Source organism: Oncorhynchus tshawytscha, linkage group LG09 (genome assembly GCF_018296145.1).
Source record: "Oncorhynchus tshawytscha isolate Ot180627B linkage group LG09, Otsh_v2.0, whole genome shotgun sequence".
In the NCBI taxonomy this organism is placed as follows: Eukaryota; Metazoa; Chordata; class Actinopteri; order Salmoniformes; family Salmonidae; genus Oncorhynchus; species Oncorhynchus tshawytscha.
Window position 1 is genome coordinate 56,793,703 of NC_056437.1, and position 14,292 is coordinate 56,807,994.

Below are 14,292 nucleotides of genomic sequence, written 5' to 3' on the forward strand. Positions count from 1 at the left end.
ATCTCTGTTTTGTCTGAGTTTAAAAGTAGAAAGTTTGCAGCCATCCACTTCCTTATGTCTGAAACACATGCTTCTAGCAAGGGCAATTTTGGGGCTTCACCATGTTTCATTGAAGTGTACAGCTGTGTGTCATCCGCATAGCAGTGAAAGTTAACATTATGTTTTCGAATAACATCCCCACGTGTTAAAATATATAGTGAAAACAATAGTGGTCCTAAAACGGAACCTTGAGGAACACCGAAATTTACAGTTGATTTGTCAGAGGACAAACCATTCACAGAGACAAACTGATATCTTTCCGACAGATAAGATCTAAACCAGGCCAGAACTTGTCCGTGTAGACCAATTTGGGTTTCCAATCTCTCCAAAAGAATGTGGTGATCGATGGTATCAAAAGCAGCACTAAGGTCTAGGAGCACGAGGACAGATGCAGAGCCTTGGTCCGATGCCATTAAAATGTCATTTACCACCTTCACAAGTGCCGTCTCAGTGCTATGATGGGGTCTAAAACCAGACTGAAGCATTTCGTATACATTGTTTGTCTTCAGGAAGGCAGTAAGTTGCTGCGCAACAGCCTTTTCTAAACATTTTGAGAGGAATGGAAGATTCGATATAGGCCGATAGTTTCTCTGGTCTGATGACACCAAGATTGAACTCTTTGGCCTGAATGCCAAGTGTCACATCTGGAGGAAACCTGGCATCATCCCTATGGTGAAGCATGGTGGTGGCAGCATCATGCTGTGGGGATGTTTTTCAGCGGTAGGGACTGGCAGACCATTCAGGATCAAGAGAAAGATGAACCGAGTAAAGTACAGAGAGATCCTTGATGAAAACCTGCTCCAGAGTGCTCAGGACCTCAGACTGGGGCGAAGGTTCAACTTCCAACAGAACAACGACCCTAAGCACACAGCAAAGACTACGCATGAGTGGCGTCAGGACAAGTCTCTGAATTTACTTGAGTGGCCTAACCAGAGCTCGAACTTGAACCCGATCAATCATCTCTGGAGAGACCTGAAAATAGCTGTGCAGCGACTCTACCCATCCAATCTGGCAGAGCTTGAGAGGATCTGCAGAGAAGAGATGAGAGAAACTCCCCAAATACAGGTGTGCCAGGATTGTAGTGTCATACCCAAAAAGACTTGAGTCTGCAATCACTGCCAAAGGTGCTTCAACAAAGTACTGAGTAAAGGGTCTGAATACTCATGTAAATGTGATATTTTTCTAAAAGCATTTTTTTGCTTTGTCATTGTAGGGTATTGTATGTGTAGATTGATGAGGGAAAAAAGTATATTTTGGAATAAGACTGTAGCGTAACAAAAAATGTGGAAAAAGTCAACAGGTCTGAATACTTTCCAAATGCACTGTATATCTTTTTTTTTACCAAAAACTTTGGTTGGCCAAAACCTGTGGGTCTCCTGTAGTCAAACCCGTGCTGTAAAGCATGTAATTAATGGTGTCTCTGCTTTAAACTGATTTGTTTTTAAATGATTGCGTCAAAGAAAAGAAAATGCACGCCTTCAGCACTGTTGAACTACTTTTTCCAATGTATCTGTATGTGACATCATCCTTGGAGGCAGTGGGCATGACAGTGCAACCCAGAAATATGGCTTTCCAACTGAAGGACAGGGGTGATTGGAAGACATGATGCGAGAAGTCCAAAAGTACACTGTGGACTAAAGTGAGGGAAAAAGGTGCGTGGGTTTGAAGCATGACACTCGGCATGACACTCGGCATGACGCCAGCTTTCATGACAGTGACCCTCTAAATTATAGAGCCAACGCTTCTGGAAGCGGAGAGGGGCCTGGTGGTGGGAATGAGAAAAAACCCACAATTCTCTAATTCTATGTGACAGACAGACACCCATGGCTGTGGTTCTGCTGTCACTGAGAGCAGCAGAGGGACAGGGTGTTCACTGTGGGGGCCTGCTATAGTGTCACAGACAGTGATGTGCATTACCCACACACCCATGACTAGGAGGAGACACCTCCTCGTGCTCAGGTGTGGGAGCCTGCCTCTCAATTAACAAGGGACTATAATTTGGAGGATGTGTCACTCTTCCATCAGGGAGCCTGGCCCTTGGAGCACACCTGCAGCAGAATTAATGCAAGTTCATGCACGCTTCAGGTTTCTATGGCTCTCATTAGAATTGCCAGGGACCTCACGATACAATATTATCATGACACGTAGGTGCTGATATGATAACGCTAGTATTTTCATGATTCTCTCCATTCTATATGTATTGCCAATTCAATACTGCAATTTTATTCTGTCTTGAAGTTCGGCCCATATTGTTGACTTCAATGTACAAACCATTAGGAACACCTGCTCTTTCCATGATATTAGATTGATCAGGTGAATCCAGGTGAAAAGCTATGCTCCCTTATTGATGTCACCTGTTAAATACACTTCAATTCTGTAGATAAAGGGGAGAAGACAGGTTAAAGAAGGGTGTTTAAGCCTTGAGACAATTGAGACATGGATTGTGAATGTGTGCCATTCATAGGGTGAAAGACAAAAGTGCCTTTGAACAGGGTATGGTAGTAGGTGGCAGGCGCACCGGTTTGTGTCAAGAATGGTAACTCTGTTGGGTTTTTCATGCTCAACAGTTTCCAGTTTCCAAGTATGGTCCACCACCCAAAGGACATCAGCCAACTTGACAAAACTTTGGGAAGCATTGGATTCAACATGGCCAGCATCCCTGTAGAGTCCATGCCCTGCTGAATTGAGGCTGTTTTGAGGGAAAAGGGGGGTGCAAGTCAATATTAGGAAGGAGTTCCTAATGTTCTGTACACTCAATGTATGTATGCTGCAGAAAGACAAGACAGAGCATGAGAAAATTCATTTTGATGAGTCATGGAAGGTAAAGTGCTGAAATTATGTTGGCTTACTATTTTAAAAGAAAATGGAGAACAAGCTATAGGAAGAAAAACACCAGTTTTGGTGCAGGTACAGCTGACCCAATGCTAGTTATCGCTACCTAGAAAATCTAAATCTAGCAGTCAAATTATGGATATAATATTTTCCTAAATAATATTGTGATATATAACTGTATTGACTTTTCCCACCATCACTAGCTCATGACAATCTATTATAATTTCCCTTCTTCTTAGGATCACTAGTGAGGATTCTTGGTATTTTTTGTCTGAGTGTCACAACTCTCCCCTGTGAACTACGAAACCTTCCCACTCATTGTCAGGGATGTACTTGGTTCTGTTCAATTCATTCAGAAACACATTAAAAAGGCAGAATTACAGGCCTTCAGGTTCACAACCTGTGCATTTACATATTTGTGTACTGTAAATGTAAATCACATATTTTGGTAACATAGTCATTCTGAAGGGATGTTGAGCATATTGCATGAATCATAAATGGGAAATGCTGATTCTGATTACATTAATAATGGTCAGATTTATGCAGTGCACTATGACTGAGGAAATATTATTCTAAATACAAGAGGTTTTGACAGAAATGTTCAGCATGCCCTTCATGCACAGGTAAACTGAGTCAGGTCAGTAAGATAAGAATGCATGTCTTTCAGTCCTTTGTAACAGCGATATGGCAGTTTCTTGGACCTAACCTTGTGACTGTCAGATGTTGTCATGTCAAGAGACATTGCCTTACTTTGACAAAAGCACTGGTAAGCATTTCAACACTAACAAACCAAAGTACTGTACAAAACAGCAACGACGCCAGTTCCAAACACATACAGCGAATTTGGAAAGTATTCAGACCCCTTTACCTTTTCCACATTTTGTTACGGATACTGCCTTATTCTAAAATCAAATCAAATCAAATTTTATTTGTCACATACACATGGTTAGCAGATGTTAATGCGAGTGTAGCGAAATGCTTGTGCTTCTAGATCCGACAATGCAATAACAACCAACGAGTAATCTAAACTAACAATTCCAAAACTACTACCTTATACACACACAAGTGTAAAGGGATAAAGAATATGTACATAAAGATATATGAATGAGTGATGGTACAGAACGGCATAGGCAAGATGCAGTAGATGGTATCGAGTACAGTATATACATATGAGATGAGTAATGTAGGGTATGTAAACAAAGTGGCATAGTTTAAAGTGGCTAGTGATACATGTATTACATAAAGATGCAGTAGATGATACCAGAGTACAGTATATACATATACATATGAGATGAGTAATGTAGGGTATGTAAACATTATATTAAGTAGCATTGTTTAAATTGGCTAGTGATATATTTTTACATCTATTTCCATTATTAAAGTGGCTGGAGTTGAGTCAGTGTGTTGGCAGCAGCCACTCAATGTTAGTGGTGGCTGTTTAACAGTCTGATGGCCTTGAGATAGAAGCTGTTTTTCAGTCTCTCGGTCCCTGCTTTGATGCACCTGTACTGACCTCGCCTTCTGGATGATAGCAGGGTGAACAGGCAGTGGCTCGGGTGGTTGTTGTCCTTGATGATCTTTATGGCCTTCCTGTGACATCGGGTGGTGTAGGTGTCCTGGAGGGCAGGTAGTTTGCCCCCGGTGATGCGTTGTGCAGACCTCACTACCCTCTGGAGAGCCTTACGGTTGTGGGTGGAGCAGTTGCTGTACCAGGCGGTGATACAGCCCGACAGGATGCTTTCGATTGTGCATCTGTAGAAGTTTGTGAGTGCTTTTGGTGACAAGCCGAATTTCTTCAGCCTCCTGAGGTTGAAGAGGCACTGCTGCGCCTTCTTCACAACGCTGTCTGTGTGGGTGGACCAATTCAGTTTGTCCGTGATGTGTACGCCGAGGAACTTAAAACTTACTACCCTCTCCACTACTGTCCCGTCGATGTGGGTAGGGGGGTGCTCCCTCTGCTGTTTCCTGAAGTCCACAATCATCTCCTTTGTTTTGTTGACGTTGAGTGTGAGGTTATTTTCCTGACACCACACTCCGAGGGCCCTCACCTCCCTACCCACATCGATGGGACAGTAGTGCTACAGAGTTCCTCTGTGCAGATGGGAGAACGTTCCAGAAGGACAACCATCTCTGCAGCACTCCACCAATCAGGCCTTTATGGTAGAGCGGCCAGATGGAAGCCACTCCTCAGTAAAAGGCACATGACTGCCTGCTTGAAATTTGCCAAAAGGTACGTAAAGGACTCTCAGACCATGAGAACCAAGATTCTCTGGTCTGCTGAAACCAAGATTGAACTCTTTGGCCTGAATGCCAAGCATCACGTCTGGAGGAAACCTGGCACCATCCCTATGGTGAAGCATGGTGGTGGCAGCATCATGCTGTGGGGATGTTTTTCAGCTACAGGGACTGGGAGACTAATCAGGATAGAGGGAAAGATGAACGGAGCAAAGTACAGAGAGATGAAAACCTGCTCCAGAGCGCTCAGGACCTCAGATTGGGGTGAAAGTTCACCTTCCAACAGGACAAGAACCCTAAGAACCCAGCCAAGACAATGCAGGAGTAGCTTCGGGACAAGTCTCTGAATATACTTGAGTGGCCCAGCCACAAGCCGAAAAATACCTGAAAATAGCTGAACAACCTGACAGAGCTTGAGAGAAGAAACTCCCCAAATACAGGTGTGCCAAGCTTGTAGCGTCATTCCCAAGAAGAGTCTAGGCTGTAATCGCTGCCAAAGGTGATTCAACAAAGTACTGAGTAAAGCGTCTGCATACCTATGTAAATGTGATATGTTTTAATTTTTTATTTTATACATTTGCACAATTTTTAAAAAACTTGTTTTTGCTTCGTCATTATGGGGTATTGTGTGTAGAATGGGGGGGACGGGGGGACGACGACAATTGAATCCATTTTAGAATAAGGCAGTAACGTAACAAAATGTGGAAAAGTCAAGGGATCTGAATAATTTCTGAATGCACTGTAAATATCGCATAATATGAAGGCTAATCCCTATAAGTAAAAAAAAGCATAAACATGCTAAACACAGTTGAAGTCAGAAGTTTACATACACTTAGGTTGGAGTCATTAATTAAAACTAATTTTTCAACCACTCCACAAATTTGTTGTCAACAAACTATAGTTTTGGCAAGTCGGTTAGGACATCTACAGTGTGCATGGCACAAGTAATTTTTCCCACAATTGTTTACAGACAGATTATTTCACTTATAATTCACTGTATCACAAATCCAGTGGGTCAGAAGTTTCGATACACTAAGTTGACTGGAAAATTCCAGAAAATGATGTCATAGCTCTAGAAGCTAATGATCATTTGAGTCAATTGGAGGTGTAACTGTGGATGTATTTCGAGGCCTACCTTCAAACTCAGTGCCTCTTTGTTTGACAACATGGGAAAATCAAAAGAAATCAGCAAAGACCTCAGAAAAAATATTGTAGACCACCACAAGTATGGTTCATCCTTGGGAGCAATTTCCAAACGCCTGAAGGTACCACGTTCATCTGTACACACAATAGTACGCAAGAATAAACACCATGGGACCACGCAGCCATCATACCACTCAGGAAGGAGATGCGTTCTGTTTCCTAGAGATACACGTACTTTGGTGCGAAAAGTGCAAATCAATCCCAAAACAACAGCAAAGGACATTGTGAAGATGCTGGAGGAAACAGGTACAAAAGTGTATCTATATCCACAGTAAAACGAGTCTTATATCGACATAACCTGAAAGACCGCTCAGCAAGGAAGAAGCCACTGCTCCAAAACCGCCATAAAAAAGCCAGACTTGGTTTGCAACTGCACATGAAGACAGAGGTTGTACTTTTTGTCTTTCTAATCTGATGAAACAAAAATAGAACTGTTTTGCATAATGACCATCATTATAACTGAAGGAAAAGGGGGTAGGCTTGCAAGCTGAAGAACACCATCCCAACCGTGAAGTATGGGGTGGCAGCATCATGTTGTGGGGGTGCTTTGCTGCAGGAGGGACTGGTGCACTTCACAAAATAGATGGCATCATGAGGCAGGAAAATTATGGGGATATATTGAAGCAACATACATCTCAAGACATCAGTCAGGAAGTTAAAGCTTGGTCACAAATGGGTCTTCCAAATGGACAATGACCCCAAGCATACTTCCAAAGTTGTGGCAAAATGGCTTAAGGACAACAAAGTCAAGGTATTGGAGTGGCCATCACAAAGCCCTGACCTCAATCCCATAGAAAATTTGTGGGCAGAACTGAAAAAGCGTGTGCGAGCAAGGAGGACTACAAACATGACTCAGTTATACCAGCTCTGTCCGGAGGAATGGGCCAAAATTCACCCAACTTATTGTGGGACGCTTATGGAAGGCTACCTGAAACGTTTGACCCAAGTTAAACAATTTAAAGGCAATGCTATCAAAAGCTGAATGTGATAAATGAAATAAAAGCTGAAATAAATCATTCTCTCTGCTATTATTCTGACAATTCACATTCTCAAAATAAAGTGGTGATCCTAAACTGACCTAAGACAGGGAATTTTTTACCAGGATTAAATGTCAGGAATTGGGAATAACTGAGTTTAAATGTATTTGGCTAAGGTGTATGCAAACTTCCGACTTCAACTGTACATAGAAAGGACTTACTCTGAGGCCCTCTGTCTGCAGCGTTATTCTTACTTGCTATCTGGGAGCTGGTCCCAAATCCCCATTTCCACACTTTTCAGACTCTGATCTCTGTAAACAAGAAATTGTCAATGGAATCCCATTATTAATTCATGAAAAAATATAAAATGTAGATTATGAACTTTCCATAAAGCCGCAGACTTTGATGTTGAATTTCATGACAGTAATGCCAAAAGGTGGCACCATTGGGGTTACTTACACAATTTCAGCCTCCATTGGGAACCAGCATGGAGGATTCTTTAAACAATAAAGCAATGGAGACCACCAACTGTTAAGAATAAACAGTCAATTAAAAAACCACAAATGTTTAAATACCAGGTTCTGCTACAGGGTGAACCTGAAAATTGCTTTGGGATGAGTTGCTGTTCAACCCCCCAGGAGAATCTCACTGCAGTCTCATCTCATGTTACCACATGCTGGGCTGGGAAAGCAGACACGCTCAACCACACTATGAAGGCAAATACGCAAACTGATAAAACTAATTTACCCTCAGTGACTTTCACCACACTTACCACACTGACTGTCTTAAAACAACTTTCTTTGTTGTTTCTCCATATGCTCAAACATCACAAGGTGGCGGACTGAGAACAATATGGTTTTCCCTGCTTTGAATAGGAAGATAAATACAAAGCTGTGGAAATAATGACCTGCCATTGAAAGTGTCAATGCTTGCCTGCACAGAGAGATGGGAAGGATAAACAGTCCAATAACAAATTGGCCTGTGTCATAGTGCGGGGCAGCTGGGCTCTCACCTTTCAATCTCAGGGGGTGTTGATCACTCTCTGCAGTTGGGGCACAGGTAGAGCATGAGGGGAATGTTAAAAATGACAAAGGCCCGCCGGTGACCCTCCAGCAGCTGTTACACTCCACTTAAAGCAGAGAGAGAGAGAGAGAGAGAGAGAGAGACCAGGTGACATATTGAGGAGGGATGGAGAGGGAGAGATAAAGAGAACAGTGATGTATGAAAAGATAGAGGTACTGTAGAGATAGACAGAAAAAAAACACTGATCCACTTTCCATTTAGATGAGATGAATTGTCAGTCTGCTATTTCTAACTTTTCTCAGTCCTGTAATTGAATGATAAGATCATCAAGGTGACAGACATGAGGTCCCAAGTCTGTGTACATTCTGCGTTGTGATCACAGTGTGTCTTGTCAGTATTAGCTCTCCCCTAAACTTGTTGAGGGGCTAGAAGATGATGCAATGCTGAATATTTAATCAGGGGAAGGACTGTGGCCTTAATCTAAGCCTCGTCATCAAATACTTTTCTGTCTTCAAAGCCCTCGCTTACCTTTTTTTCAACGTCCACCATTAGCATTTCATTATTATTATTCTGTACAAAAATCAGAGACACTCCATTTAGTATGATATGTTACATTTCGTATGGTATGTATTCATTTGTGGATGTCCATCCCCCATTTTGTATTTTATGTTACGAATTTGGAAAACAAACTACATGTTACGAATTTGCAAAACGTTTGATATGTACGATATCTACGATTTATCTATATAATTCTAGCTAAGTGGCTAGGTGGCTAATGCTAGCTAGCTGGCTAACGTTAGCTAGACTAGGGGTTAGGGTAAGGGTTAAGATTAGGAATTAGGTTAAAGGGTTCAGGGACGGGTTAGCTAAAAGGGTTACGGTTAGGGGAAGGGTTAGCTAACATGCTAAGTAATTGCAGGGTTAGGGTTACCCTAACCCTAACCCTAACCCTAACCCTAACCCTAAGTTGTAAGTAGTTGAAAAGTAGCTAATTAGCTAAAATGCTAATGTTGTCCGTGATGAGATTTGAACTCGCAACCTTTGGGTTGTTAGACTTTTTTTTTTTGTTTAACACCCACCCTACTTTATTTTTTACCTTAAGTAACCATCTGTCTTATGTAACCATACCAAGTGTAACATATGATACAGTACTAATTTGAGTGAACAAGGTTTCCGTTTACTATGTTATGTCTAGTCTGTGAGACCAGGCTGGCTACCCTGATACTTCAGAGGATCTTCTGCCTGTCATCTGATCTCATCTCTTCTCTTTAGGGCCGAGCCTGGCTCCCCATGGGTGAGCTGTGAAGCTCTCTTTTTGACAAGCTACGTTGCAAGAGTTCAGAGTCAAAATGAGGACTATAGAAAATAGTATGGTTTGCGGCAAATGTACAGAGCAGTGAAAGATTTGTAATTGAAGTCCCTTGGGGGATGTTATAAGGAGAATAAGACCCACAAGCTAAAGATACTAAAGAATAAACGTGGCCTCCTATGGTGCTTGACACTTAACATGCTGCATGTTGAACTCAAGCATGGTACTGCAAGCTAGAAGAACCTTCTCTTCGCAGAGCTGGGGCACTGTTTTATGGAAGGTCCTGACTAGTTTTATATTAGACATTAAGCCAAGGCTATTAGTCAATATTGATCGATAGATTAAAATAATGTGGGCCTACCATGCAGTAAAACAGAAACAATTCAGCATTGCATGTCTAAACTCTCATGTTGTGGGTCCCATGGTGACAAAGACTTAACGCAACTCAAACTCTATTCCCAGCTGTTGTCAAACCACAAAGCCATGTCAAATCCAGTCCCTCAGTCCCAAAGCCTGAATGAGACCTTCTATCCAGGCCACAGGGTAGTGAGACAAGGCAGCAAGCCGGCACCACATACTATAAAGGGGGGATAAACATGGTCTGTTTTAACACCCATTGGCACTGCATGCTCTCTTAGCCATGATTGCACCCTATTGAATTAGTGGATAATTAAATTCATCCTGTTTAATGATAAGATTGTATAACTCAAGTAAAACAAGAGGGTTCCTGGCCATTCCTGGCAGCCAAGACAAGTTGCTTGAGGATCATTTCTGTGGCAGCTAGACTGCATCAGAGGCCATGTATGGGATGGGACAGTCTGAAATGGATCCAACCCAATGTGGTGAGAGAGAACCTGGCCTGCTTGACAGAGTGACATGGAAAGGCTTTTTAGACAGGCAGGGGAGTTGTGTCCCTCAGTGTGCATGGCTGGCCATGCTGAGTGGTTGAGATTGACAGTGATGCATTGGGGACCTCCCGTCTCCACAGTGAGTGAATGAGGCTGGGGCCAGGGGGCTGGCCAAGCATACAGCGACTCAGCTGTGACTGTCTCTTGGTCATCACACTGTGGCAATGAACTGCTCTCGGACAGTTAACAAGGCAAGGGGAAAACTTCTTGAACTACCAAACAAAGAAACCAAAAAAGGAAAAGGGAACAACAGTATGCTCATATATTTCTCTACAATGCAATGGCCCCTGCAATTTCCTAACGCTGCTAAATGGATACTTGTGTCCATGAGAAAGTTCAATTATAACCACATTAAATAATGTCCTAGAGACAATTTCGACATAGATTGCTCCCAAGTGGTTAATCCATTGGCTTCTCATCTCAGTCAGGTGATGACGACACTGCAGTCCAGTCTATTTTACCTGGGGGAACCATTTCCCAGTCAGAGACATAAAGAGTGTCTTGTTTTGGTGTTTAATAAAGAGAGGGAAGAGAGAGTCAAAAGAGGACAAATGACTCTCCCTTTAAAACACCCTCAGGTGCATGTACTTCCCACCACACAGCTCTATTTGTAGCAAGGCAAATGGACCCAAATTAAAATTCTTCTTGGAGAGTGGTCCCAGACTAACTGGGGTGCTCTGTCTAAGCATGCGAGTCGTGAAGCAGACACTGCTGTCCACTGCTTACCAAAGAGTGGAGGTGCCTAGTGCCTGCCCAGATCACTTTTAATGAGGCTGCTGGCCTACTCTGCCAGACATCAGAGTGGCTGCCCTACATTACCTCACGTGCCCTGATCATACTGACACAGCACTGACTTTAGTTCTGGACTGACGGGGCTGAAATGCCATTAACCATAATATAATGAACTGAGATGTCTCCCCATCGAGTTTAAATCAGACACAATAAATTTGAAATATAATCAAATCAACATGTATGGTATCGCAGCGGAATGCTTGTTTCTAGCTCCAACAGTGCAGTAATAGCAAGCAATACAAAGCAATACACACATAATCCAAAAAGAAAGTTTCACATTTTTTGAGAAACAGACGCCTCACAAGTCCTCAACTGGTAGCTTCAGTAAATAGTACCCACAAAACACCAGTCTCAACGTCAACAGTGAAGAGGCGACTCCAGGATGCTTGCCTTCTAGGCATAGTTCCTCTGTCCAGTGTCTGTGTTCTTTTGCCCATCTTAATATTTTATTTTTATTGGCCAGTGTGAGATATGGCTTTTTCTTTGCAACTCCAGCATCCCGAAGTCGCCTCTTCACTGTCGATGTTGAGACTGGTGTTTTTGCGTGTACTATTTAATAAAGCTGCCAGTTGAGGAGTAGAACACAGTTTTGTACAATATCTTCAGTTTCTTGGCAATTTCTCACATGGCATAGCCTTCATTTCTCAAAACAAGAATAGACTGACGAGTTTCAGAAGAAATGCCTTTGTTTCTGGCCATTTTGAGCCTGTAATCGAACCCACAAATGCTGATGCTCCAGATACTCAACTAACCTAAAGAAGGCCAGTATTATTGCTTCTTTAATCAGATCAACAGTTTTCAGCTGTGCTAACATAATTGCAAAAGGGTTTTCTAATGATCAATGATCATTTTAAAATTATAAACATGGATTCGCTAACACAACGTGCCATTGGAACACAGGAGTGGTGGTTGCTGATAATAGGCCTCTGTACGCCTATGTAGATCAGCCATTTCCAGCTACAACAGTCATTTACAAAAAAAAAAAAGATTTAAAAAAAAAAAAGGAAATTTCTAAGTGACCCCAAACTTTTGAACGGTAGTGTATACATACTAACAGTACCAGTCAAAAAGTTTGGACACACATACTCATTCAAGGGCTTTCTTTCTTTTTACTATTTTCTACATTGTAGAATAGTTAAGACATAAAAACTATGAAATAACACATAGGGAATCATGTTGTAACCAAAAAACTGCTAAACCAATTCAAATATAATTAAGATTTGAGATTCTTCAAAGTAGTCACCGTTTGCCTTGATGACAGCTTTGTACACTATTGGCTTTCTCTCAACCAGTTTCATGAGGTAGTCACCTGGAATGCATTTCAATTAACAGGTGTGCCTAGTTAAAAGTTAATTTGTGGAATTTCTTTCCTTTTTAATGCATTTGAGACAATCAGTTGTGTTGTGACAAGATAGGGGTGGTATACGGAAGATAGCCCTATCTGGGAAAAACCGAATCCATATTATGGCAATAACAGCTCAAATAAGTAAAGAGAAATGACAGTCCATCATTACTTTAAGACACGAAGGTCAGTCAATCTGGAAAATTTCAAGTGCAGTTGCAAAAATTGTCTCTCATGAAGACCGCCACAGGAAAGGAAGACTCAAAGTTACCTGTGCTCCAGTGGATAAGTTCATTAGAGTTACCAGCCTCAGAAAATGCAGGCCAAATAAATGCTTCACAGAGTTCAAGCAACATACATATCTCAACATCAGCTGTTCAGAGGAGACTGTGTGAATCAGGTCTTCATGGTTGAATTAATGCAAAGAAACTACTACTAAAGGACACCAATAATAAGAAGAGACTTGCTTGGGCCAAGAAACAGGATCAATGGACATTAGACAGGTGGAAATCTGTCCTTTGGTCTGACCAGTCCAAATTTGAGATTTTTGGTTCCAACCACTGTGTCTTTGTGACACAGAGTAGGAGAATGGATCATCTCCGGATGTGTGGTTCCCACAGTGAAGCATGGAGGAGAAGGTGTGATGCTGTCGGGGTGCTTTGCTGGTGACACTGTCAGTTATTTATTTAGACTTCAAGGCACACGTAAGCAGCTTGGCTACCACAGCATTCTGCAGTGATACGCCATCCCATCTGGTTTGCACATAGTGGGACTATCATTTGTTTTTCAACAGAACCATGACCAACACACCTCCAGGCTATGAAAGGGCTATTTGACCAAGAGGGAGAGTGATGGAGTACTGCATCAGATGATCTGGCCTCCACAATCACACAACCTCAACCCAGTTGAGATGGTTTGGGATGAGTTGGACCGCAGAGTGAAGTAAAAGCATCCAATAAATGCTCAGCATATGTGGGAACTCCCTCAATACTGTTGGAAAATTATTCCAGGTGAAAATGGTTGACAGAATGCTAAGCGTATGCAATGCTGTCATCAAGGCAAAGGGTGGCAATTTTGAAGAATCTAAAATATTGTTTTATTTGTTAAACACTTTTTTGGTTCCTACATGATTCCGTATGTGTTATTTCATAGTTTTTACTTTTGACTGGCACTGTATGTACATACATACACAGTATCCAATGTGTGAATAGACGGTATGGGCAGTATATGAATAGAAAAGGAGTGTACAGCAGTATTTATAAATACAGAACTGTTTGTTTGTCGGTTTGTTGTTTTTGTTCAGTATTCATCTTTATTAAAATTATTATGAATACGTACCACGCTGCACTTTGGTCCTCTTCTCCTTCTCCCGTCAACAATCGTTACAGTCACACTACAGCATGAAGACAGAATTTACAAGCAAAGCATTTATGCTTAGTGAGTCTGCCAGATCAGAGGCAGGGGACGGCCAGGGATGTTCTCTTGAATTGGACCATTTTCCTGTCCTGCTTAGCATTCAACATTTAATGAGTACTTTTGGGTGTCAGGAAAAATGTATGAAGTAAAAAGTACATGTATTTATTTAGGAATGTAGTGAAGTAAAAGTAGTCAAATATATATATTATTTTAGGC